Genomic DNA, 24,094 nt, shown 5'->3' on the forward strand with positions numbered 1-24,094 from the left:
AACTGAGATTCTCATAAGTGTGGGTGTTGAAGAAGAGGTGGAACATAGTAGTACTCAGAGGTTCGCTGAAGAAATTACGAAGTTGAAGGTAGTTTGTAGTGAAAAAACAAACCTTGGGGCTCATCACGATGTCGTCGGCACATCCAGGGCCCTGATCATTATTATTATTATTATTAATGTTATTATTATGCTGTTTTGTAACGCGCTCAATTACTGCCGGAGTATCCTGGCGCGGAAAGAAAAAGAAGGAACTTTAACAGCAAACACTAGACCGACCAAAGGAACTAAACAGCCAACCCAAACAAATGAGTTTTTAACGCTTTTTTAAAAGCAGCAAAGTCAACAATAGCACGCAGAGAGAGAGGGAGCTCATTCAAAGCTGACGCGGCTTTCACCGCCACTGAGTGCCCTCCCAGCCGGACACGCCGGAAGCGGGGAACCTGCATCAGATGTTGAGCAGCCGAGCGCAAGTCTCGGTTGGGAGAGTACCGAATGAATCGTTTCTTCAGGTAGGCGGGACCCAGCCCATTGATGGCTTTATGAGCCAGAGTCAGAATTTTAAAAGTAATCCTATGAGGAACTGGCAACCAATGCAGGCTCTTCAGGTAATTCCTAACGCTGATCCGCCTGGAGATATTCCCCAACAATCTAGCGGTCGCGTTTTGGATTACCTGGAGCCGCCTTACCAAATAGGCCGGAGAGCCACTTAGCAGGGCATTGGCATAGTCCAGGCGCGATAGGATTAAAGCTCTCGCTACTGACTCACGTGCCGAGGCAGGCAGATAGGGAAAGAACTTTCTGAGCGACTTCAGGGTCCCAAAGCACCCTCCGGTTAGCTTCTTGATGTGCCCCTCAAATCGGAGGTCGTCCCCGAACCAAACCCCCAGATTCTTAGCAAGGCTATTAGCAGTACAGGGCATGGGGAAGCCAGCCGGCCAAAGTAAGTCCCTGAAATTAGGGCGTAACTGGCCATAGAGCAGAATTTCGGTCTTGTCCTCATTGCATTTCAATTGCGATGAAGCTAACCAATTGAAAACTGAGGACAGACAATTCTGGATCTGCTCTGTCTCCAAAACCGCACCCGGCCAGGTGAACAGCAGCTGCGTATCATCAGCATACGCTATAATTTTGGCTCCCAGATGTTCGGCTAAGTCTATCAGGGGGGTCAGATAAACATTAAAGAGCAAAGGGCTCAAAGTCGAGCCCTGGGGGACCCCTGTCATGAGAGATCTAGCCGACGATGAAAAAGGGGGGAGCCATACCTGCTGAGATCTCGACGTCAAAAAAGAGCGCAGCCAATCTAAAGCGAGGTCATTGACGCCAATGTCAGCGAGCCGAGCAAGGAGGCGTTGGTGAGGTACCGTGTCGAACGCGGCAGAGAGGTCCAATAAAATTAGAGCCGCTCTGCCGCCGCCGTCCAGACACTCCCTGACTGCTTCCGAGATTTCCACCAAGGCCGACTCCGTGCTGTGGGCTGCACGGAACCCAGATTGGGCCGCGTGAAGGGCTCCTGATCTTTCCACAAACTCATTGAGCTGCTGAAAAGCCAATTTCTCGCCAATTTTGGCCAAAGCAGGAAGCAGCGAAATAGGCCGATAGTTGGCCAACACTGCAGGGTCCGCTCCGGCCTTTTTAAGCAGAGGTAGAAGCTTAGCCTGTTTCCACTCGGCGGGCACTGTGGCTGATTTAAAAGAAAGGCCGACCAAATGTGTCACTTCCTGCACAACCACATCAGCAACGCCTGCCAAAACCCTAGCCGGACATGGGTCCGATGGTGATCCAGATTTCAGAGATTTGATCACAGCCAGGGTATCAATAGTTGTAGGAGGAACAAACTCAGTCATCTTGGCTGATAGACCCCTCAAAGGGGGAGAAAAGTCAGGCATGCCATCCGAAAGGCTGATGGCAACAAAGCTTGACTGAATAGCAGCTATTTTCTCCTCATCATTGCGGACGGTGCTGCTGGCTGCAGCACTGTTCACAATGCCAAAATGCCACGATGTGCATTTCCATGCACAACGTGGCAGGCACCATGTGGTGCCTACCACCTTGTGCATGGAAATGTAGGGGGGTACCATGAGTACCCCCCAGTGCACAAACACCCTCCCCCCACACAGAAGGGGCCCATAATGGGCCCCCAAACCCAATCTCCACCAGCCTTTCCATGGCGGCATTGCCGCCATGGAAAGACCTCTGCCAGGACAAATCATAATATGGCGGACAGTGCCTGCAAGGCACCGCCACCATATTAGTGGCCCTTTTCCATCCACCAGGCAATCAGTGTGATTGCCTCTGGTGGAAAAGCGGCAGACGGACTTTGCGTCCGCCGCTATACCCACCGCCATCCTAATTTGGCAGTGGGTAAAATGCTCAGTATTGGCGGAAGGACTGCCACCGCCGGCCCGGCACTGGCAGTCCTTCCGCCATCATAATGAGACCCCTTGTTTGTATGTGTTGTCAACATACTCAATAATGAGAAGTGGGAGCAATGTTGTGCTTATTAGTTGGTGGAAGGTCGTTTTGAGTTGGGTAGTGATCAACGTATTTGTAAATATTGTTACAGCAAACTAAGAAGAGAATAAAATGCCAGATAGAGCTGTACATAATTACGTAACACAAGTTGGTCCCCACTTCTGACACGAGTTCTGGAGGTTTGCTGTTCAGAAGGGTTCATAAAATCTTGGTCCGAATCAGTGATTGTACCCATCTACAAAAAAGGGGACTGAAAACCCTTCTAGTTACAGGCCAATATCGCTTTTGGATTCCTTAATGAAAGTGGCAGGAAGGGTGGTACTAAACAGACTCCAAACCTGGGCTGAAGACAATAACATTTTAAGCCCAGTTCAATACGGGTTTAGGGAGGGGATGGGCACGGTAGAGCAGGTTTTAAACTTTAGACAACTCCAAGGGAAGTACACCCAAGCAATGACCGGGCGCCTGTATGTAATATTCGCAGACCTTACGGCCGCCTTTGATTGTGGTGAGCTTAACAAGCTATGGAGCACTTTAGAGGACATACGAGTTGAACCAGCTATCGTGCAATTTTTAAGACAATTGTACTCAGGAGCCTCAGCCAAAGTGAGATATGGCCTCAAGCTTTGGAGGAGGAATTGAGGGCCAATGTAATAGATTCTCCTAGACTTAACAACAAGCAGGTCGTCTCCCTTCTCTACGCGGATGATGCGGTTCTAATGGCCAGAACTAAGATAGGTATCCGGAGAGAACTTGCCACATACACTGAGTTTATGGCCAGTTGGGGCCTAAAACTCAACGCTAAAAAAACATTTGTGATGATGTGCGGGAAAGGACAAAATAAGGCCAGGAACCTAGCAGTGGATGATGTTAATATCGAATATACTAAAACCTTTTCGTATTTAGGTGTACTCTTAGAGGGAGCAGGCTCCTGGGGTCCAGCAGTTAGGAGCAAGACCCTCCAATTCAGAAGATCGACCACGGCACTGATGCACAAAAATTAGGAAAAAGACCACCTGAGATCCTAATAAAGATATACATGTGTAAATGTAAATGTAAATGTACAGGAATTTATGTAGCGCAAATCACCAAGCGGTTTCTAAGCGCTTGCTTAGGGAACCCGTCCTGGTATTCCCCTGAGAGATAACCCCGGCAGGGTATCCGCAAGGTGAAAGCCAGGCATCCCGCCGCGAGGGGCCGTTGTGGAGATTAAGCAAGCTATTGCCCAGAGTCGCAGAGTGTGAACCCGTGAATCAAGTAGGCACCGGAGCAAGAATTGTCGAGTCCATGGACATTTTAGGACTCAAGACCCCGCCGAGCCGGGAATTGAACCCTGGTCCCGGGCTGACCTCTGCTTCCAGGTCTGCCTCCGCTAACCAGTGAGCCACACTTCTCCACTAGCATAGCAAAGTGCAGGAGCAGGAGCATAGCAATGTACGAGCGGGTATCTGGGGCTTTTGTAATGTGGCGTTGATTCAAATTGTTGAAAATATTCTTTTGAGATATATTCTTGTGGTCCCACAGAGTACATCTGTTTTTAATTGCCATGCAGAACTGGGCATTGAGTTCATTACAGATCTCATTAAATTGCAACCAATTTTATTATGGCATAGTGTCTGGTCTCCACCTACATTGGGATTAAATAGAGAAATTATTAGGGATGTAATGGTCTTGGATCAGGCAAGACACATTCCATGGCCTACTTACGTTAGAAAGCTGTTTAATTATCTAAATAGACCGAAGTATTATGATAATCCTGAGGCGGTATGTGCAATATCCAGAAAGGCATTGAAACAACTATGCATGAGTCGCTTTGAACTGTTAAGATTAACTGGGGAAATAAATAAAAACTCTGTCATCCTACATCAGATGACCCTGGCCTGCTATAGGATTCAACCCTAATTGTGTTATTGCCTGGGGGGTTTTGATAGATACATCTTAAAAAGGTTTAGATTTGAATAAGTCCATTGTCTAGTGACTTTCCCAAATAAAAATGACTGGTCGAGGGATCTGGTACTCTGCCCTTGTGACAATGTCTCCCAGCAAACGACAATCCACGTGGTATTATTAAGTACTACATTCAAGAACGTGTAAGGTGGATTAAGCAATACCTGAAGCAGGGCGCATGGTGGCAATACCGCCCACCTTATTTATCTCTGCAACAATTGGATAATGAATATTGCACTGTAATTATGACAGGTCTTGTAAAGAGCATATTGAAGAAGCGGAATGTAATAACTTGTTAGCCATAGTACGGAAAGAGATAAGTGCCATTTTTGTACGGTATATTCTTTTATATATTGCAGATGTACAGTTTTTTAGGTCTCGCTGCGATTGCAGGGGCGAAGCCCCTGGTCGCAAAGCGAGCCTATTGCGATCGTGTCAGCTTTCAAGGAGTAAAAGGACTTGGACAAGAGACTGGCACGCGCATGCAGCCTGCCGCAATCGGATCGGGTCGCGCGCGTGAACACGCGCTCCGATTCCGGCAGGCTGTTCAAACAGACAGGTACACACACATACAGAGACCCCCCCGCCGCCGCACACACACACACTAGCGCACACATACACGTGTTACCATCCTTGTGGGGACTATGTGTGAATATCAGCCTTGTGGGGACTAACCTTTCCCAATGTTTTAAAAACACACTAATAACAGAAAAATGTTAAGAAAAAATTCATGATACAGGATCCTGCTTCAAATTTGCAAATATATTGTTCTTTAATCGTGCGCACAGCACCATCCTTCTGGGGACTTGAACATGTGCTACCATCCTTGTGGGGACCTAGTCTGTAACACTATTTGTGTTTGAATACGGTCGAAGGCACATGGCTAAATGTTTATTTTATCCACAATATACACAAACAACATTATAATATATTCATATATGAATAGCTGCTTATATAATAGTGGTATATATTAAAGACAGATTATGTTAATGTGCCAGAAAATATCATATCATGTTTAAAGAAAGACACTTAAAGCTGCATTTAATCTATTTATCAGTGCCTAAAATCTTAGGGGATTAGGGAACTAACAAATAAAGAAATTAACATATGGAACCAAGGAATATGGTCAAATGGAACCCAGAGCTTGATTAACTGCTTACATTTTTTACCAAAATAGATGTTCAAGTCCCCACAGAGATAGTGGGTGAAGATCATTGTGTTTAAGTCTCCATAGAAATAGTGTGTACATTCAAAGCTTGAATCCCTTTATAAAGAGTGTGAAACTAATGATGTTCAAGTCCACACAGAGGTTGTGTGTAATTATAGAAATACTCAAGTCCCCACAGAGATGGTGTGTTATTATAGTGATGTTCAAGTCCCCACAAAGATAGTGTTTTATTACAGTCTTGGTCAAGTCCCCACAATGATAGTGTGTTATTATAGCGATGTTTAAGTCTACCACAGAGATAGTGCATGAAGGTGATTGTATTTAAGTCCTCATTAAAATAGGGCCTGATTCACAAAGGTAAACTTAGACCAAAAGTCCTACTTTACTACTTTTCAGTATTTATAAAGGTAAATTTAGACCAAAAGTCTAACTTTACTAACCCCATGAAGAGAATGTGAAGCTGATAATGTTCAAGTCGAAGCAAACACAAGAAGATGATGGACGGAGTGGTGAAACCTTTTAGTCACTCACCCCAGTCACAGATCTGGGTTGAATCCATCATCGTTCTTTAGCTCAATTCACCCCCGCAGTTCAGACCCAGCTATTTGCAAATCAGTCTTAACCCTGTGCCTCATGGGAATAGTCCAGCCCGAACTGCCAAGCCAGGTCTTCCCTTGACCGAAAACATGCATCCTGGGACCGGTTCTGGGGTAACACCCCCTCAACAGCCAAGCTATCTTGAATCCAGTGGCAAAATGAGCAAGGGACCCACATCTGGGTGCCAATCTAGGATGAAACAAAGCAAACCCAAGGAGATGATGGACGGAGTGGTGAAACCTTTCAGTCACTCACCCCAGTCACAGATCTGGTTGAATCCATCATCGTTCTTTACTTCACTTCGCCACGCCAGTTGAGACCTAGCTATATGCAATCAGTCTTGACCCTGTGCCTCATGGCGCCCCCTGGTGCTTCAAGTCGAAACAGAGCTTGCGTTTGATTACAGGAATGCTCAAGTCCCCACAGAGGTAGTATGTTTTTATAGTGATGTTCAAGTCCCCATAAAGATAGTGTTTTATTATAGTTTTTTTCAAGCCCACACAAAGATAGTGTGTTATTATAGTGATATTTAGGTACCCACAGTGATAGTGCATGAAGATGATTGTGTTTAGGTCCTCATTAAAATAGGGCTCGATTCACAAAGGTAAACTTAGACAAAAAAAATCAAACTTTTGTACTTTTATGTTTCAACAATGTAAACTTAGACCAAAAGTTTAACAACTACTTTTCAGTATTCACAAAGCCCCATACAGAGAATGCCAAGCTGATGATGCTCAAGCCAAAACAGAGCTTGCGTGTAATTACACGAATGCTCAAGTCTCCACGGTCATCAAAGAGAACCTGTGTGATTATAGACATGCCCAGGTCCCCACAGAGATAGTGTGGGATTATAGACATGCCCAGGTCCCCACAGAGATAGTGTGTGATTATAGACATACCCAGGTCCCCACATAGATAGTGTGTGATTATAGACATGCCCAGGTCCCCACATAGATAGTGTGTGATTATAGACATGCCCAGGTCCCCACAGAGATAGTGTGTGATTATAGACATACCCAGGTCCCCACATAGATAGTGTGTGATTATAGACATGCCCAGGTCCCCACAGAGATAGTGTGTGAATATAGGCATGCCCAGGTCCCCACAGAGATAGTGTGTGAATATAGGCATGCCCAGGTCCCCACAGAGATAGTGTGTGATTATAGACATACCCAGGTCCCCATAGAGATAGTGTGTGATTATAGGCATGCCCAGGTCCCCACAGAGATAGTGTGTGATTATAGACATACCCAGGTCCCCACAGAGATAGTGTGTGAATATAGGCATGCCCAGGTCCCCACAGAGATAGTGTGTGATTATAGACATACCCAGGTCCCCATAGAGATAGTGTGTGATTATAGACATACCCAGGTCCCCACAGAGATAGTGTGTGATTATAGGCATGTCCAGGTCCCCACAGAGATAGTGTGTGATTATAGACATGCCCAGGTCCCCACAGAGATAGTGTGTGATTATAGACATGACCAGGTCCCCACAGAGATAGTGTGTGATTATAGAGATGTTGTGGTCCCCACAGAGATGGTGTGTGACTATAGTATTACCACGGTTGCCAAAAGAGAATGTGTATGAATATAGACATGCCCAGGTGCCCAGAAAGATAGAGTATAATTAAGGACATGCCCAGGAAATTGTAAATCTAACCTCTCCAAAATTCAGCACTTTCCTTGTTTTTGCTTAGGGTGGAATGAGTTCTGGTTCTCGGGCCTTCCACCACTAAGACACCAGCACCCTCCTCGCCCACAACTCAGGACGCCACACCACCTACCACCTCGCGTCACCGAAGAAGACCCAAGGACCCTCCTCCTGCAAGAACTGCAGCCACATCCTCACCCATGCCAGCATGCCAGATCCTCTCACCTCCAAACTGACCAACAGCACACTCGACCGACTCAACTGCATCCTCTTCAACATGCGATTCCTCCACAAACACGCCACAGAAATTTAGGATCTCCTCAACGTCACCTCTTCCGACATCTTCTTCACGGAAACCTTGATCCATCCCCTGATCCGGACCAGACAGCGCCATCACCATCCCTGATGGCTACATAATCACCCGCAAAGACTGCACCACCCAACCAGAAGGAGGCATCACCATCAACCACAAGGACACCCTCCGACTGACCATGCACTCAAACGACCCAATGAGAACCATCTTGAACCTGGACCTGGACCTGGGCCCGGCCCCAGTGGGTTGTGACCCTCAGACTGGTTCTCCTCCAGTCCCGGATCCTTAGAAGTAGTGCTGAAGGTGAGCCGATGCCTCAAATCTAAAACTTGGGACTTAAACAATTCTCTGCCCAAAAGTGCCCGAGGACTGAGAGAAGACCAACGTGCATTTCTCACTGATCTGCCCAAGGTGCATTTCCGGTTGGCCTGACTTTGAGGTAGCCCCCTTACATTCTTCTCCAATGCTGCAAAACCTGTTCAGAGGTCACTCTGGAAGGGTATCCAACCTCCTGGAGCCCTTATCTGACACAGCTGCAGCCTCGTCTGCTGTAGATTTTTGACTTCCAAAAAAGCGACAAAGGCCCAAATTTGCCAAAGAATTGCTTGCCCTTTCGTCACGCGGGGTGACTCAAGGGCAATGCAATCCTTGAGTCAGATTTAACAAGCCATGCAAGGCCATCGGTATACAACACTTACAACGCAACTTTTACAACGCATTACCATTACAACGAAACTTTTACAACGCAAAAACCATTACAACGCATACATTTACAACACATGTTTTTACAACGCAGATACTTTTACAACGCATACCATTACAATGTAAGTATTGGTAAGTATATAATTATATTTAAAATGTTATAGGTTTGGGTTTTTGGGTAAAGGGGTATTTTTAGGGTTCAGGGCTAGGTTTGGGTTTTTGGGTAAAGGGGTATTTTTAGGGTTCAGGGCTAGGTTTGGGTTTTTGGGTAAAGGGGTATTTTTAGGGTTCAGGGCTAGGTTTGGGTTTTTGGGTAAAGGGGTATTTTTAGGGTTCAGGGCTAGGTTTGGGTTTTGGGTAAAGGGGTATTTTTAGGGTTCAGGGCTAGGTTTGGGTTTTTGGGTAAAGGGGTATTTTTAGGGTTCAGGGCTAGGTTTGGGTTTTTGGGTAAAGGGGTATTTTTAGGGTTCAGGGCTAGGTTTGGGTTTTTGGGTAAAGGGGTATTTTTAGGGTTCAGGGCTAGGTTTGGGTTTTTGGGTAAAGGGGTATTTTTAGGGTTCAGGGCTAGGTTTGGGTTTTTGGGTAAAGGGGTAATTTTAGGGTTCAGGGCTAGGTTTGGGTTTTTGGGTAAAGGGGTATTTTTAGGGTTCAGGGCTAGGTTTGGGTTTTTGGGTAAAGGGGTATTTTTAGGGTTCAGGGCTAGGTTTGGGTTTTTGGGTAAAGGGGTATTTTTAGGGTTCAGGGCCAGGTTTGGGGTTTTGGGTAAAGGGGTATTTTTAGGGTTCAGGGCCAGGTTTGGGTTTTTGGGTAAAGGGGTATTTTTAGGGTTCAGGGCCAGGTTTGGGTTTTTGGGTAAAGGGGTATTTTTAGTGTTCAGGGCCAGGTTTGGGTGTTTGGGTAAAGGGGTATTTTTAGGGTTCAGGGCCAGGTTTGGGTTTTTGGGTAAAGGGGTATTTTTAGGGTTCAGGGCCAGGTTTGGGTTTTTGGGTAAAGGGGTATTTTTAGGGTTCAGGGCCAGGTTTGGGTTTTTAAGTAAAGGGGTATTTTTAGGGTTCAGGGCCAGGTTTGGGTTTTTGGGTAAAGGGGTATTTTTAGGGTTCAGGGCTAGGTTTGGGTTTTTGGGATACTGGGGTACAGGGTAAAAATAAAGTAAAATTAAATTTAAATTAAATTAATGAAATTAAATTAAATTAAATGTAATTATAATATTTTTAATTAATTTACATTAAAAAAATTATTAAATACTTACCAATACTTACGTTGTGATGGTATGCGTTGTAAAGGTATATGCGTTGTAAAAACATGCGTTGTAAATGCATGCGTTGTAATGGTTTTTGCGTTGTAAAAGTTTCGTTGTAAAGGTAGGCGTTGTAAAAGTTTGCGTTGTAACGTCATACATCCAAGGCCATCTTGCATGACCCTGTGAGGTTTGGTAAATCTGGAGTAATGTAAAGCTGTGTAAGTCACTGCCGTGCGTTAGTTAGTGCCAGGAAGGTGTTTCATGGGTAGAGTTTGGGTGTTTCCATGCATCCACCCATATATACTGGCACATTCCCTGATTTACCATGACAAGTAAACCTGGGCATGCATCAAAATTGTATGCCTTCCTGATAGAGGCGCAACAAGGAGAAATATATGTATTTCTCCTTGTTTGTTCAGAATACAGCACACTTGGAAAGAGGAAAATACATCTAAGGATTGCCTCTGTGCAGAAATGTGTCTCTTCCTCAATGAAAACAATCTATCCTGCAATACAGGCACCCTTTCACGAAGACACAAAGGAGCCTGTGTTGGCGCTAGATAGCACATAAAATAATTCCGGTTTTATGATATTTATTTTTTGACATTTCCGTCTGCATTTTCCATATTTATATTTTGCTAATTTTATCTGTATTTATCCATATTTATTTTGGGTTTTGTGGAAATATGATGCGGGAAATTAATATATTTCCACATTTATTTAACTGGTAAATATGCATTCATGCTTGAATGCCTACTAGGTTTCAGTGCTGTAAACAACAGCAGAAGATAAATTGATGCACTTTTAAGAAAATATGCACATTTCAGTATCAACCTTGTGCATATATACTGTTGTTAAAGCCTCTTTACTAAAATTCCTTTCTTTTTTAGCCACCTTACCTATCAATCCACACAGCTATGCCCCTGGCAGTCATGGCAGACAGTATTTAGATGTTCTCAAAAAGTAACACAATTTCTGTTTTTATCGACATTTAAAAATAAATACAGACAAGAAAATAAATATCCTCAGTCTGTATTTATCTGTAAAAATCAGTAAAAACGGAAAACAGGTAGCCTTACACATAATGCACCAGTACAGTGAGAAAGCAGCAATGCGCAAAGTATTTATAAATATGGCACATTCCCGCCCTCTCCATTTGATGCAGTGCAGTATGTTGTCTTGCTGCTATGCGCCACGTCGAATCTTGATAAATTTGACCCTAAGTCTGAAAGTAGGAATCTTCACCGTGACTTTGTCCAACGGCTCCACGAAAACAACGCCTCCTCTTCGGACACCCTGGGCTGCCTTGCCCAGCTGAGCTTTCACTTCTCAGACATTTTTCCTCAAAAATTCTTCTAAATCCGAAGGTAGGCCGAGACGGGCCAAATCTACTTCTTGTATCCAAACTGTGGTCTATTGAGGTCAGTCTTAACTTTTTACTTTGAACTTGTCTTGCTTGACTAGATGCCCAGAGTTGGTGCTTTGAACATTTAGACACTATGGGCTCCATTACGATATCGGGCGGATTGCCTCCGCCAGGGTGGCGGTGGCCATCGCCACCCTGGCGGAGGCAATCCGCCCGTCAACCACTCTCGTTTTCCCCTCCGCCTGATTAGGATGGCGGAGGGGACAATGGCGGACGGAAAGACCGTCCGCCGCTTTACCGCGGCGGTAATAGATTAATATGGTGGCGGTGTCCAATGGACACCGCCAGCCATATTACAATGGCAATATGTAGAGGCCTTTCCGCGGCGGCAATGCCGCCACGGAAAGGCAGGTGGAGATTGGTGCGGGGGCCCCCTGCAGGGCCCCCAGGTTGCCACCACTGTCGGGGGGCACAAGGGGGGTACCTATGGTACCCCCCCACATTTGCATATGCAAAGCGGCAGGCACCGCGCCGTGCCTGCCGCTTTGCATATGCAAATGCAAAAAAGCATTTTTCACATTGTGGCGGGCGGTGCAGAGTGCACCGCCCGCCACAATGCTAAAACTACAGGATGTGCCCGCCACTCTGGCGGGCACATCCTAATTCCCCCCACGGGACCCCCGCCCTTATGGCGGGCGGTCCCGTTCTACGATAGGGTGGCGGGCGGACAATGTCCGCCCGTCATCCTAATGGAGCCCTATATTTCACTCTAAAATTTACAAATTCATAACTCTCATTCTACTGATAAAACATAAATATAAACATAAGATAATATTTGTCCTATTTCAGAAATTTCTCCAGGTTACCTTGTGGAAAAGTAAATTCTGCCATGTTCTGTGTCCCTACGTGTCATCCATCATATGTTATGTGTGCATGATTAAATATGCATATGTATTCCCTATGTTCGATTCAAGACGCAATTATAGTTGTGTCCACCTCTAGTATGCCAGTTTCCAGTTCTCGTGAATACTACGAATATCAGGTCTATGTAAAGCTACGTTGCCACGTTTCTCGGTGTGCACGTTATTCCATTATAAAGTCCCCGTTTCTAGGCCTCAAAAGGGCCTGGACACCAGATTCAGCTCCTGTCTCCTGAAACCTCGCTGAGGAGCGATACAGCCCCCAACTGTATCCTCGACCCTTCACTTACTTCCTGCCTCGCAGTGCCCGGCTCACCCTGGCTCTGCCTCTGAGTCTGCCAAGAATATGTTATGATTCCAGTTATCAGTTCAGTCCTCCTTCTCTGCATTCCTAAAGCTACTGAATCGCATCGATAGTTTCCGTCATTGTCTAGCCTTCACGTCTCCAAGTTAGAGAAATACTGCATTTAATGGTCATTTAATATTCTTCATCACGCACTACATGTAGAATAATGCATGGTCCAGTCTTAGAATCAAGTTAGCCTTTCCCCTCCCGACTTCTAGTTTATATCAACATGTTCTCTAAACATCAGATACTAGATACTGCTTAGGTACATGTCGCCCTGACTCTCCAGACTTCAGTCTCTGCTCCTAGCACAAAGTTCATAGCCCCCAGCTTCTCCTAGTGATACGTCATTGCCAGCTTGCGCGCACCACCAGGTTAGAGGTCCCGGCTCCTTAGGTAGCCCCCTCCATGTTTCCGCCCCATTCATGACATATTCTGTTACGTTTGCATCACATGTCTATGTATACGCCCTGTTACACCCACTTTCACCCTTATCTTTCGCGACTGCTACGCGTCACGCCTATTGCTCCACCCACTGCTCCGCCTATCATATGTACTGTAATGCAACTGTTTTACTATATATGCTTGTGTATTGTTATTAAATGCTAGCGCGCTCATCCCAGATCCAGCCCCGGCAGCTGCTGGGCCCTGCCATCCTATTCCTATGCAGGTTGTCCTGTTCCTGTCCTTTATGCTGTAATAAACCTGCGAAACTCCTACTACCTCGAATCTTGACTCTTATTTATTGAGCTATCTGTTATTCATTTATACATTCAAAAATAGGGTATTATTTATTTATTTACCACATAATGGCGCCCGAATAGGGACTTGCCCTTTCCCCACGCGCCGGTGAAGCCACGCCGGCCCCCTGACCCTCTGCAGCCGTGACGGAACCATACCGTGCACGTGCAGATATTTCTGCTTCAAGTATCCCTCAGGCCCACGGAGGAGACGGAGGAGGCGGTCCAGCATCCAGACGAGGCGGTGGAGGAATGCGGCGAGTCCCGACCAGAGCCCAAGCCAAGAGTCCAAGGTCCGAGGTATCCGGAGGTCCACCCGTAACTTAAGTCCGAAGTTCGTTGTCCGTCGTCGAAGCAGTCCAGTCCAGTCCGAGGCCTTCCGTTCTTGCTGCCCGGTGAGTACCATTACTGGGGTAGTATCTAGACAGGGTCAATCTAATTGACTCTGGTCCGTGGGTTGGTGGTACCCAGACACACAAACGAAGTGTCCACTTCGGTGGATGCGGGTCCTGACGTGTCTCTTTATGAGACCGGTAAGTTTCGTACTGTTTCAGCAGTGCATCTAGTTTCTGTTCCAGTCAGTTCTGTTCTCGAGAAAATTCATATAAAGTCATATATTCTGTGTTCCGTATTCCAGGTAGTATTCTGTTCGAACTGTTATTTCTAAATGTTTTTCATGTATTTTAATGTCGTGGTATGAATGGGGAATAAGTATCGTGTTCATTGTGTATTGTATTGTGTCTAGATTACAGTCCAGTCATGCCCTTGTTTTCAAAATTACGTCAGTTAAAAACTAGAAAGGGTTTGTTAGAGGAAGCAGTTCCAGTCCCGCCTAGGGACAGTCCAGGTCATTTTATGTATCAGAAGCATGGCATAAGTGCCATACTATATCTAGATTTATGGGTAGAGTATACAAAACAGTTAGAAGAAAAGTATAGATGGCCCGTATCGGGTACATGGGATGCCGAGTGCATCATGCGAGTAGAAGAGGCATTATGGAAAAAGAAAGCCAGACAATCACAGAAAGATGCCATCGAGCTATGGCGTAAAGAAGCTCATAAAAGAACCGAAAAAGAAATCAGATAGTCAGAATTAAGTAGAGAATCCTCGGAACGAGCACAAGAAAAAGAACTAATCGAGATAGGTGAACAAGTCAAAGCCGAACAGTCAGACAGACAGAGGAATGCCCTCATTAAGGGTATGTATCCTCTTCTTGCCGAGGGCTTGCCAAAAGCGACCCCGGAGGCATCCAGTAATTTCCCGCCACCATTAGTTCCGATCAAGTTACGTCACAAACCAACCGCAGCTGATATTTTCATCTCGTCCTATTTGGACGACACAGTCCCAGAATATGCAAATCCTGTTCCCGCTCCACCAGTCCCTGTAAATCAGGCACTTCCCGTTCCTCCAGACACCGGGGCACCCTTTGCAGCACCTGCTACGGTTCCCCCGGTCCAGCCCCCCATACAAGTCCAGCCCGCATTCCAATTTCCCACCCTGCCAGGACGAAAAGCATCAGTTGATGATTCTAGTCTAGGGGCCGCAGGAGGAGGTCCTCCTCGAACCCCGCCGCCACATAAGCGTTTAACGGCAGCCGAATTACATATGCAAGCGTCCCAACGTACGCCCAGACTGTCTGTTGCAGAAATAAGAAAATCCCTTGCCGAATGCTGCTATGACCCAGTCCCAGGCGAAGATGATATGGTTTTATATTCATTACGCGTAAGAAATGTGGCCGAGTATCTAGTCACCCTACCAGATATGAAGGAAGATCTAGACAGAATATATCGTTTCATCCGTACAGGGGAAGATCCGGAAAGTATTAGTGATGTCATGTCCCAAAGGAAAGCTGAGACCCAGCTCATGATATTAAAGTTTCTGATTAATTGTCTAATAAGAGAACAAGATTACCCGTCCAAAAATCAGGCCGAAATGAAAGCCCTGATGAAGTGGAGTAATAGTATAGCCGAGGGTAAGCACAAGACTATCGGTGCTATGGAGAGTATGTACAAGAAAATCCGTAAAGAAATAATAAAGTTACACGAACAACGTAAAGCAGCACAAGTAAACGAGAAAGAAAGTAACTCTGATACTGAAGAGTTAGACGACGAGAATTCCGCCAGAATAGCGTATGTAGGACAACCTAGATTTCCAGATCGCCATTTACGTCTAGAACCCAAGTCTACGTCCCATCATCCAGTACCAGACCAAGGTTCTCTAGAACAAGTATTTCAAGCTACCGATCACATTCTGAAATCACGAATCTGTTACAGTGAGTTAAGTACTATGCATGAACAAGAACTAGCCCGATCAGCAGTCCGATGGATTACTGATTCTACCACTTTTCCAGACGAAATAGTGGCACAAATGTTTCTGAAAATGCCCCCAGCCGAGCAACGACTGGTGGGTATGTATATGATTCAGCACCTCATTACTCTGTATGAGGGTCAACATTCTGATCCAGGTCCGTTACATGATATCCTGAACGAGTTACTCCAGTATAGATGGAGAGGTCTAGGTACCGATTTAATTAGTGTCATTCTAGAACAGCGCCACAAATATAGAACGTTTCTGAACCCGCATTTTGTTCATGTCTCACCCCCAGAAAGTAAACCATTTTACATAGACAGACAGAATCCGTTACGAGAAGTCCACCCAGTTAGAGGAACGGGTGGCGAAATGCAGCGAGTGTTTGTATACACTCCGATCACAAAGATGGAACTTCTGGAGATGAAGAAATTAATTCCCTGTCATGATAAAGATCCAGCAGGGTTCCATAGAGAATTAAAAGACATGCTCCGTATGGGAGAATACACGTATCCAGATATAATTAAAATGTTAAAGGTTCTGTTGCCCGCAGGGGTGTATGAAAAGCTCAAGGAAAAAGACTGGGAGGTGGGAGAGAAAAAGATCGATTGGGCAGTCCTAGAAGCTGAAGATAAGATACGAGTACCAGGTACCGGTCTCGGAGATAAATGTAAAGAATTACCTGAATTATTGATTCAAGTTTTACCCAGATTATTAACAACTAAAAAGGAAGACTGGGATGCAATCTCAGCCTGTAAACAGAAACAAGACGAAGATATTAGTGATTTTTATTCCAGATTTGAGAAATGTTTTAGCATCAACAGTGGCCTCAAGACAAGTAGTGAGTCATATCCTCACCTTTTTGTTACTAAATTAGTCGAGAATTCAAGTTCACCAATTAAAAATCGAGTTCTGAAAGTCGAAAGTACCTGGCAAGCTAATACCCCGTCCCAGATGTTGCAGATGCTCCAATACCACCAGAATAGAATCAGAGAAGAGCAAGAACATGAGAGAAAACGTATGAAAGACACGAAAATGAAAGTACTAGTTGCACAATCTGTTCCTCAAGACAGTCAGAAGAGGGGTCCAAATCAAGCCAGTCATCCTGCAGCTCCCGTTAAAGGGAATTGCAATTATTGTAAACAGCCAGGACATTTTATAAACGAGTGTGCAGTTCTGAAACACAACATAGCTACTGGTAAGACTAAAGAAAGACCACGTCCGCCTAGACAAGAACAAGTTTCACAGACTCCTCAGTTACAGAATGCACCACAGACAGTTACAGCACCGCAGCCTATCGCTGCAACACAGCATGTCACACAGCAGATGTACCAGTATGCACAGTCTGAGTATCCAGAGTACCAACAGTATTCATGAAACAGCCTAGAGAGGGAGGTAGGCTTGCCTCTCATCGAGATACCTGTAGATCAAGAAGGTCCCTATGTTCATAGTCAAGTATTAGGGAAAGACAGAAAGTTTTTGATTGATACAGGGGCAAGTAGGACCACAATTAGTCACGCCGAAGTTCCAGGGGCTCCGCTCTCAGGCTCAAGAAATGTTTCCCTTGGATTTTCAGGAAAACCCATTGTAAATGAAATATCAAAGCCAGTTACTCTAGAAGTAGGTCCATTGTCCCGCACTACTGATCTGTTACTTACTAAGTCATGTCCAGAGAACCTATTAGGCATTAAAACACTGAAAGAGTTAGGTGCAGTTATATGCTGTTCCCCAGAGGGAATACGATTGTTCCTACGTGACTTTAAGGGTCACTATGTATTACGAGATTTTGATTCCAGATTGTCTAATGTCCCGCAGCATCTATGGGCGCAAGGTCCAACTGATGTTGGTTATATGCAAATCACACCCTATCGTGTGACTCTCAAGCCAGGGGTGGTGTTACCACGAATCAGACAGTACAGATTGCCACCTGAGGCTGTAGCAGCCTTGTCCAAAATTATTGACGAGCTTATTGCTCAAGGAGTGGTTGTAGAAACTGACTCCAATGTATGTAATTCTCCGATCATTCCAGTCATGAAACGTACTGATCCAAATGCACCCCCAGTATATCGATTAGTGATTGACCTACGAGAGCTTAATAAGTGTATTATTCCTCAGTACCCAGTTGTCCCAGACATCTCTTCCCTATTAACAGCCATTGATTCCGAAGCCACGTTCTTCACTGTCATAGACCTCAAGAACGCATTTTTCAGTGTCCCTATTCATCCAGACAGCCAGTTCCTTTTCGGATTTTGTTTAAATGGAAGGAGCTATATGTTCACACGAGCTCCTCAAGGTTTCACAGAAAGCCCTAGCATTTACAGTCAAGCACTTAAAAGACAACTAGACAACATTCACATGCCAACTGACACTGCCCTGCTCCAGTATGTCGATGATCTCCTGATCACAGCCCGTTCTGAACGTGCTTGCGAGCAAGCATCCCTTACAGTCTTGTATTTCCTAGCCGAGATGGGGCACAAGGTGTCCCCTTCTAAGCTTCAATTCTGTGTCCAGCAAGTGGTATACTTAGGACACTTACTGTCCAAGAGGGGTAGGCAGTTGACACCAGACCGTATCCAGTTAATAGCGAGTCTTCCTCAGCCCAAGACCCAGAAGGAGGTACGTGCTTTTATTGGCCTTACTTCTTATTGCAGACAATGGATTCCTCAGTATGCATTTCTAGCCAAACCACTGATACAGTTAACGACACAGGAGGCAGCCGTATCGACTGTTCTCCCTTGGACATCTGAACATACACTTAGTTTCAATGAGTTAAAGAAAGCTTTATGCCAAGCTCCAGTTCTAGCGACACCGAACTACAGTAAGCCTTTTACACTTTTCGTTACTGAACGCGAAGGTACAGCATTATCTGTTCTCACACAAGATCAAGCAGGACAATACAAGCCATGTGCTTATTTTTCGAGCACATTAGATCCTGTAGCCCAGGCTCTGCCTGCGTGCCTCAAGTCAGTTGCAGCCACAGCACTAGCTATCAGGCAAAGTGATTCCATAGTCTTAGGACATTTCCTGACAGTACAGGTTCCACACTCTGTGGAAGTTCTTTTGAACCGAACACAAACTCAGCACTTGACAATTGCACGTTTAACAGGTTATGAATTGACATTATTCCAGCCACACATAGAAATCAGACGCTGCAACATCCTTAATCCTGCTACACTGTTACCATCAGTTAATTCAAATCCAGCCACACATGATTGCGTGGAAGTAGTTAACATTACGACAAAGCCAAGACAAGATCTGACAGATACTCCGTTACCAGACCCCGACCTGACACTTTATGTGGATGGTTCATGTATGAGAACAAGTACAGGAGAACTAGTCGCCGCGTATGCAGTGACTACTGACACTGAAGTTATTGAAACACACCGTATCGACACCCTGTCCGCTCAAGCAGCAGAGCTAGTTGCTCTGACACAAGCCTGCATACACGCCAAGAACTTGAAAGTTAATGTTTACACAGATTCACGCTACGCATTTGGAGTTGTACACGACTTCGGAGTGCTCTGGCAAGAGAGAGGTTTCATGACTTCTCATGGAACCAAGATTCAGCATGGTCTCCTTATTCAAGCTCTGTTAGATGCCATACATTTACCGACATCTATCGCTATCATGAAGTGCAAAGCACATACGAAAGTTACTGACACCATTTCTCAAGGTAACGATTTAGCAGATCGCACAGCCAAGCTTACAGCACAGACTTTAGACATTCCAGTTAACATGACACACACTCCAGATCCGATTACATGCATGACAGTTAAGGACCCTACACAAGATGTCATAGGTATCCAGTTACATGCTACTCCCGAAGAAATCAAGAAATGGTCCGAACAAGGAGGGGTCCAGACAGATCAAGGATGGTTAACGAAGGGTAGAGCCACATGGTTTCTCCCCGACTCTATGGTTCAAGTCATTATTAATACCGCACATAGTCCAGCACATTTAGGAGAAAAAGCTATGTTAGACAGTATCCAGAACATTTGGTTCAACAAGCATTTACGAGCTGCAGCCAAGCAGAAAGTCCGTACCTGTATGATATGTTGTCAGTTTAATCCAGGTAAAAGTGTCCCGGTGGAACAAGGTGGATTCCAGCCTCCTGACCACCCTTTTGAAGTCCTCCAGATGGATTATATTCAGATGGAGCGATGTCGAGGTTTCAAGTATGTCCTTGTAGTTGTATGCGCTTTGTCCAGGTGGACAGAAGCATATCCAGTTCCAGATTACACCGCCGCGACCACTGCCAAGCAGTTGGTTCGTGAGTTCTTCCCCCGTTATGGACTCCCTAGAGTCGTATATTCTGACAACGGCCAGCCATTCTCATCCGAGTTGATGAAGCATGTTTCCCTTTTGTTAGGGTACCAGTGGAAGTTCCATTGTGTACGCCATCCTGAAGCAGCCGGTCTCGTAGAGAGACATAACCAGACTCTGAAAATCCGTATTGCAAAAGTGTGTAAAGAGAAAGGTGTGGACTGGCTAGTAGCTCTGCCAGTCGCTTTATTTTATATGCGCATGGTCGCACATTCCAGATCAGGTCTGTCCCCGTATGAGGTCGTATTCGGCCGCCCCCCAAATATGTGGGGTACTCCTAGACCCCGAAGTATTACCGATGTTTCAAGTAATATGCTGACAGATTACCTAGCTTCCTTGATGTCTGCCCTCAACTCATGTCGTTCACAGGTTGCCGCCGCATTTCCAGACAATACCGAGGTGGCACCGCATGAAATCGTTCCAGGATCCATGGTGTTGGTGAGGAATTTTGACAGATCAAGTCCGCTGGAGCCTCGCTGGAAGGAGCCCCGACAGGTCCTCCTCACCACCCGTACAGCCGTGAAGTTGGAAGGTCGCAAAGGCTGGGTGCACCTTTCTCATATAAAAAAGTTTTATGGACTGAAACCCGTCTTAAAGAACATTTCCCAGGATTTGAAGGATTGCCAAAGCACCATTTTTAAGGACTGTCCCGCAAAAGACAATGTTACTACACCCCCCCTGTTAGAGAAAACTCCGCAACAGGAGTATAAGTTAAAACTCCGGTCTAGTAAAATAAGTCAGTCAGTTTGATTGTCTAAGTCCTCCCCTAGGTGAAACGGTTAGACTGTTTCTGACATGTATAAAATAGACCCCCATAGTGAGAGAGTCAGTCAAAACTCAATCCGATGTATCGTTTTTCTAAGTTTCATATTATTTCTCAGCATTATGATTTCCTGCACCAGTTATGCATTTTACCTGTATCTTCCAGTTCCTCATGTAAATATGTCTTCTAATGCTACTGTAGAGCACATGTTTAGTGACCTACCTCCCCATGAACTCTCTTACCGCCTCGCTATGCGAAATAATTCCTTTATCCGCATGTTACATTACTCACACCAGACCAGCAATGCCTCTAATTGTTGGGTGTGTGGTCGACTCCCCCCTTTCCAGACACCGAAGGGAGTTCTGCCACTTTTTCCTTATCCATTTTCACATAATGGTTCGTGTGGAGCATGGTCCACGTTAACGTCATCCTCAACAGATATGTCTTTTCTTAACAGTACATGTTTTCCAGACAAGCAAGGTCTTCCCCACAGAACCGGGTTAGATCTAGAAAATGAAGTGTATAATTTAGGTAACTATTCTTCGAATTTCATGGTCCTGAATGTTCAGTCTGATACTACTCCAGACTTACCTGCTATTTCAGTATTACCAGTCAAAGGCGAATTATGTGTCCGAAATTATGGTTCTGTACATGTAGGACATAGTGATTGTACTACTATTGTCAAGTATAGTGACAGTGGGAAATCTATTTTCAAAGCTTCACGTCATTCTTATTTTATTTGTGGTCAAACTGCATATGTTCGTCTGCCCCTCGATTGGGAGGGAACCTGCTACATTGCCTTCCTACTGCCACCTGTTTTCCTAGCCCCATCTGATTATCACAGAAACACACATCTAGTACACATTAGACATAGAAGGGAGTCCCCAATTGTCGATTATACTGAAACTGCTCTAGAACAGTATACAGATTTCAACAGAGGTTTCTTCTTCTTTATAGGACCTATCCAGAATAGTAAACTGATCCGTAGGTTAACCAGAACCCTCGAAGCTGTAGTAAATGAGACTGCCTCTGCTCTAGGTAACTTAACCGAAGAGCAATCTGCTATGAGATTTGTCGTTTTACAGAATCGTCTCGTCCTTGACGTCATACTGGCCGATAGGGGCGGGGCCTGTAGAGTCATCGGATCTAGTTGCTGCATTTTCATTCCAAATAACGCGCCGTCTGTTTATTCAGCTATAACCAGACTCCATAAAATTGCCCATCTGTTACACCAAGATCCAGGCACCTGGACATGGTCCGGTTGGTTCTGGAATATAATTTCCGCCTGGGGATGGAAAATATTGTCCTTCCTAGGTATTGCAGTAGCGATCATATTCAGCTGCTGCCTCTGTATACAATGTGGCCCTGCGATTTGCGGCATTTGTGCTACCTCTTGTATTCCTAATCCCAAACCCTGTTCTAAATCCCGTTCCAGGATAATTCGAGACGAGCAAATGATACTGTATGAAATGATAGATGGTATCATGAATATTGATGTTTCCTGATGGAAACGTAGTGACAAGGAGGGAATGTGGAAAAGTAAATTCTGCCATGTTCTGTGTCCCTACGTGTCATCCATCATATGTTATGTGTGCATGATTAAATATGCATATGTATTCCCTATGTTCGATTCAAGACGCAATTATAGTTGTGTCCACCTCTAGTATGCCAGTTTCCAGTTCTCGTGAATACTACGAATATCAGGTCTATGTAAAGCTACGTTGCCACGTTTCTCGGTGTGCACGTTATTCCATTATAAAGTCCCCGTTTCTAGGCCTCAAAAGGGCCTGGACACCAGATTCAGCTCCTGTCTCCTGAAACCTCGCTGAGGAGCGATACAGCCCCCACCTGTATCCTCGACCCTTCACTTACTTCCTGCCTCGCAGTGCCCGGCTCACCCTGGCTCTGCCTCTGAGTCTGCCAAGAATATGTTATGATTCCAGTTATCAGTTCAGTCCTCCTTCTCTGCATTCCTAAAGCTACTGAATCGCATCAATAGTTTCCGTCATTGTCTAGCCTTCACGTCTCCACGTTAGAGAAATACTGCATTTAATGGTCATTTAATATTCTTCATCACGCACTACATGTAGAATAATGCATGGTCCAGTCTTAGAATCAAGTTAGCCTTTCCCCTCCCGACTTCTAGTTTATATCAACATGTTCTCTAAACATCAGATACTAGATACTGCTTAGGTACATGTCGCCCTGACTCTCCAGACTTCAGTCTCTGCTCCTAGCACAAAGTTCATAGCCCCCAGCTTCTCCTAGTGATACGTCATTGCCAGCTTGCGCGCACCACCAGGTTAGAGGTCCCGGCTCCTTAGGTAGCCCCCTCCATGTTTCCGCCCCATTCATGACATATTCTGTTACGTTTGCATCACATGTCTATGTATACGCCCTGTTACACCCACTTTCACCCTTATCTTTCGCGACTGCTACGCGTCACGCCTATTGCTCCACCCACTGCTCCGCCTATCATATGTACTGTAATGCAACTGTTTTACTATATATGCTTGTGTATTGTTATTAAATGCTAGCGCGCTCATCCCAGATCCAGCCCCGGCAGCTGCTTGGCCCTGCCATCCTATTCCTATGCAGGTTGTCCTGTTCCTGTCCTTTATGCTGTAATAAACCTGCGAAACTCCTACTACCGCGAATCTTGACTCTTATTTATTGAGCTATCTGTTATTCATTTATACATTCAAAAATAGGGTATTATTTATTTATTTACCACAACCTGGTGGACCATGTTTAATGTGTTTTTAACATGATTCATGAACAGCCAACCTGTCAATGATCTTTCTCCTCATGCATCAAACCATTTGGAGATACTTTGACAGACTGCATACAATGGCTTCACAAGTATCTTCTCTCAATAGCCTTAATGCCTCTGCTTGTTTCGTTACCCCCTTGAAATGGCAAATCCATATTATCCCATTCCTCCTGGGATTCTTATATGCTACACAAAAGAATAGAGGATGAGCCATTCTTTCATCTACAAATTACATGCCGGTATAGCGCTGGACAGGCGGTATACGTTCTACCGTTTGGAACAAAAAACATTGAATTAAAGGGATCAAAGTCAGAATTTTACATATAACTAACTAGCCACTAGGAGAATAATAAAGTAAAAATAGCATTATTAAGAACCAGTACATTTAAAATCCAGAAAGGCTACAGTTAGGAACTTGTGAGTCAGGTACTAGTCATTTATTTCTTTGGCACAGTATTCCAATG

At 45.0% G+C, this 24,094-nt stretch overlaps 1 protein-coding gene across 4 annotated transcripts in view; it reads right to left on the reverse strand.

Moving 5' to 3' along the window:
- The window catches only part of DNAH17 (dynein axonemal heavy chain 17), a 12,633,448-nt gene that overhangs the window by 4,597,458 nt on the left and 8,011,896 nt on the right, over positions 1–24,094 (reverse strand). The gene's annotated exons all lie outside the window — the stretch shown is intronic.

Source organism: Lissotriton helveticus, chromosome 7 (genome assembly GCF_964261635.1).
Source record: "Lissotriton helveticus chromosome 7, aLisHel1.1, whole genome shotgun sequence".
NCBI lineage: Eukaryota > Metazoa > Chordata > Amphibia > Caudata > Salamandridae > Lissotriton > Lissotriton helveticus.